Raw genomic sequence first — 4,619 nt, 5'->3', positions numbered from 1 at the left:
GAAGGTCCTAGGTCTGTTCGACTCACACTAGGCCTCGTCTCATCACCTGACTTGATAACTGTCCTTCTTTCCTACCTACCTACCTCCCAACCTACCTCCTTAACTCGCTAACTACCTCCCTCTCTTCCTTCCTCCCTCCCTCCCTCCCTCGCCTCCTACCTCCTAGTACCTATAACGATATGAGGCATCATGATCTGCTCCATTGTGATTGTATCTTTTCGACTAAAGCCTCGATACACGGACATAACACGAATACCTTTGGTAAATACACATCCTCATAATTAACACAGATAATAAACATGAATGCATGGATGATAACAGTGTTTATTATTGTTTATCCCTGATGATAACAGTGTTTATTATTGTTTATCCCTGATGATAATAGTGTTTATTACTATGTTTATCCCTGCAGACCCGGATGTGTCGGCGGCTGTTGTAATGATGCACATCGAAGCCCCCTCTGAGGTCTACAAAAGATGACTAGACATGACACTTGCCCAAGAACACACTTGGTGTTATTTAACCATGGGCAGGTGTTGAAATAGATTCAAATGGGGGAAAAAAGCGTGATTTTTAGGGAGAAGATAACTCACCCCATAGCGGCGACGCTTCTTCTGTTGTCTCTGAAGAAGGTTCTCTAGAGCGCATGCGTCGCTCTACCGCCCCCTGTGTGATCACCATCACATCGCCTCCCATCATGTACTTAGGTTATATCATGTCTTACAATAATATCATATATATATATATATATATAAATTTAATTTTTTTACATTAAATTATTACTAACTTATTACTAATTACTTACTAATATAATATTATTATATTATTCTCTGGAGCCTTTCCCTCCAGAGAATCAATTGTCAATCAATTGTCTAACCCTATCATTTTTATTGACAGTGGACATCCTGAAATAAAGGCAGATGTTTTCATTTTACTTCTGTCTTATTTTTACTCATGTTGTCCTCTAGGAAAGGAACAATAAGACAGAAGTAAAATGAAAACATCTGCCTTTATTTCAGGATGTCCACTGTCAATCAAAATGATAACAATTGACCAATTCACTTTTTCAAGTTGAATGCATTTTCCTTTTCCAAATAGTCTCATTTATTTGCTTATGGTAACAATAAAAAAAAAACTTACCCACTGGCTCATCTTACCCCACTCTCCCTATATATATATATATATATATATATATATATATATATATATATATATATATATTTGTGTATATATATATATATATATATATATATATATATATATATATATATATATATATATATATATATATATATATATATATTTGTGTATATATATATATATATATATATATATATATATGCACATATATACACACACACTCACACACACGCACACACACACACACACACACACACACACACACACACACACACACACACACACACACACACACACACACACACATATATAAAACCGTATCTATATATATGTGTGTGTGTGTGTATGTATGCATATATATTGTCATTTATCATCATGTAACTTCTCCTTGTTTTAACATTCTCGTATACGTATGTTCCATATCTTGTTATTAATCAGGGTGTCTCTGCTGAGCTGTTGGGTCGTTCGTGGGTCATCTATCCACCAGCTTGTGTCATGCATTTGTCATTTATGTATTAGTCTAATTTGACCGTGTGCGCCTTGTTTGTGTGCGGGTCTATTTTTGCGTCTCTATTATCTGTTGGCCCTGAAGACGCTGTACTGTACAGACAACTCGACGCCGGGGACAAGATCTGCCCTTCAACAAAGTATGCTTTGTGTATCTGATGATTAAACTGTCTCTAAACTCCCTCGTGTCACATTGGTTCCCAGACCTCCGCTCACAGAAAAGATCCGGAGCAGAGGATTCATCACATCAGACGACAGAAGAAGAGCGCATATATGCGCTCTTCTTCTGTCTTCTATTGTATGATAGGGGCCATTGATGTGATATATCACATCAATGGCCCCTATCATACAATGAAATGAGAAAATAGTCATCCAGACGAGATATCAACAAGTGGCTCATGCCAGCCTCTAATATAGTGTTTCCCATAAAGCTTTTACTTGGGCGGGTCATTTCTTATTTATATTTTTTGATCCGACCGAGTGATTGACACCATCTATGATTGACAGTGTTTCCCATGCATTTCCTTTTTTTTGTTTTAGACGGGTAAAATCTTACTCCATCTCACAGCGGACATAAACACATCGATTCAGTCTCTTTCTCTCTCCCTCTCACCAACACAATGAACCGCCTGTGAGCAGCATCTCCGCTCCGCGCACATTCAATCAAACCGTGATTGTGAGTGGGATGAAGAGTTGTTGTTGGCCTTTCCCTCCAGAGAATCCGGCCGGCTGAATCTATTAATAAAATCTATTTGGAAATCACCAATCAGTATGAGGGAACTCTTGTATTAAGCTGTGTGGCGGTATGGTCCTGGTTCTATTTGGTTCCCAGGAGATCTCCACGGTTCATCGGTAGGAATGTAGGAGGGACTAATTATTGTGGCGAGCGGCGAGGGAATGGCCAGAGGTGGGACGGTACACTGATGGGCAAAAATAACCTAACGGACACATTACATTACGAATATAGTCAACTCTGGGTCCAAACCTAACGAACACAACACACCACACATTCAAGAGGGTCAAGATGACCCTTGAGCCCCCCTATCAGTCTGCGGAGAACACTCTGCCACAGCTGGATGGCGAGGACACACATATCACACAGAAAGACAACACAACCCGGAGGCTCAGAGACAAGAGAACCCTCGATAACCCACACAAAGTCTAACACACACACACCTGGCTAGGAAAGATACTATAAGTTTCACGGGTGCTCTTCTGAAGCAGAACCTCCATGGAGGCGAAGCTCCAGACGACCTCAGCGCTGTTAGGGGACGTAGAATATTCGATCTTTCACGCTTTATGAATCTGTATTACCTTTTCCACTTTACTCAATAAATCCGAGGCCCTCGTGCTGCCAGACTTTATTACCTCTCCGTCTCATTTCATCTGGTCAGGTAAACTAGACAGACTGTTTTTCCCAACAGGACCCACACCGCCCCCACCGGGTGTGGGGTCTGCTGGTGTGGTGAGCCCCTCCCGCCCCGCCCTGAGGGTCAGGGTGGGCGTAGGGCAGAGGGCGGGCCCTGTGTCGGCCAAGGCCCCTGAAGCGGCGCGGGGGCCGTGGGGCCGGTCTGGGTTCAAGGGAGCGTTAGGATTTAATGTAGAACAGCGCTCATTATAATACCCACACACAATGAAGGAAATAGCCTAAAATATGTATCACAGTTGGCGTTGCTCGTACGCCGTCTTTCTGATTCGGATGTCAGGTTGTTCTGGCCAGAGTTCTTTGACACGTTGTTTACTCAACAAAGTTTTTTCTCTCAAATTGATTTTGAGATTATTGAGTTTTTTGGGCGGCTGAAATCCTGTGAATTGAGTGCCAGCGTTCAACATTATCAAGGTCAGTCATCTCAGAGGTCCCCACTCCTCCACTGACTCTGCTGGGGCCGATAACGCCTGTAGGCATCAGGTTCAGGACAACATAACCTTTATAGGTATATGTAATTTATTTATTAATGTTTAACGAAAAACATAACCGAGTGTTTTACCCAACACACTCGGCTACCGAGAGAGAGCCCTTTGAATATAAATTACAAGGCAGCAGCAAATCTGCAAAAAACGTCTATATTTCTTCAACTTCCTCCTCTGAGAGTGACACTTGCACCTTGAAGCGAAGCGGCAGAAAGCTCAAACACAAACGACGTTGGACTAAACATGAAGTTTATCATCTTGCATGGTACGACTGCTCAGCTTCAAAACCGCAAAAACAACCTCAGAAAATGGGCTTTTCCACCTCGGCAAGCAACTCGGCAAGCAATTAATTAGAAAATAAATTGATGCTTCCCCTGCTCTTCATCATACGAAAGCGGCACCACATGTTGAATTTCAAAGCTGACACGGGCGTCTCATCTCACAACCTGTACGCTGGATGCTCTCCCTTCAAAGACTCTTTAGTCCTCCAAACGGTCGGACCTGCTGGGCTCAACATCACGAACCTGTCCGTGTCTCCTGGAATAGTTCCCTCTACCTCCTAGACCGCTGCGGTGAACCTCAATCCAAGAAGCTGCTGGGCCCTGAAGGACTCAGCAGCCATCTGCCCATTTCTAACCTTCCTTTCCTTTCTAAAGTACTGGAAAGAATTGTAGCCGACCAAACCATCAATCATCTGATGATTAACAGCAAATTTGAACCCTTTCAATCTGGGTTCATGTCTTTCTGCTCCACTGAAACAGCTGTGACCAGAGAGGTCAATGATCTCCTCACTGTGGACCTCAGTGCTGCCTTCGACACGACTGAACACCCTGAACAGCCTTCCACTTCATCGTCTCGAGCATTATGTTTTCATCAAAGGTTCTTCTCTTCGCTGGTTTAGATGTTCTCTCACAAATAGAATGCCGTTAGTTCTCTGTGAAGACTCAAAGTCAAAACATTGCAACCTATAGCCTTGGTCGGCCTCGAGGTCATTGGTCCACTGCCATTTGCAATCAACATGAATTATCTCAGGTGTGATTATTTGCAAATACGGAATTCAA

The sequence above is a fragment of the Micromesistius poutassou genome (assembly GCF_964030765.1).
Source record: "Micromesistius poutassou genome assembly, contig: SCAFFOLD_3884, whole genome shotgun sequence".
Taxonomy (NCBI): Eukaryota; Metazoa; Chordata; class Actinopteri; order Gadiformes; family Gadidae; genus Micromesistius; species Micromesistius poutassou.
This window is presented reverse-complemented; position numbering follows the sequence as displayed.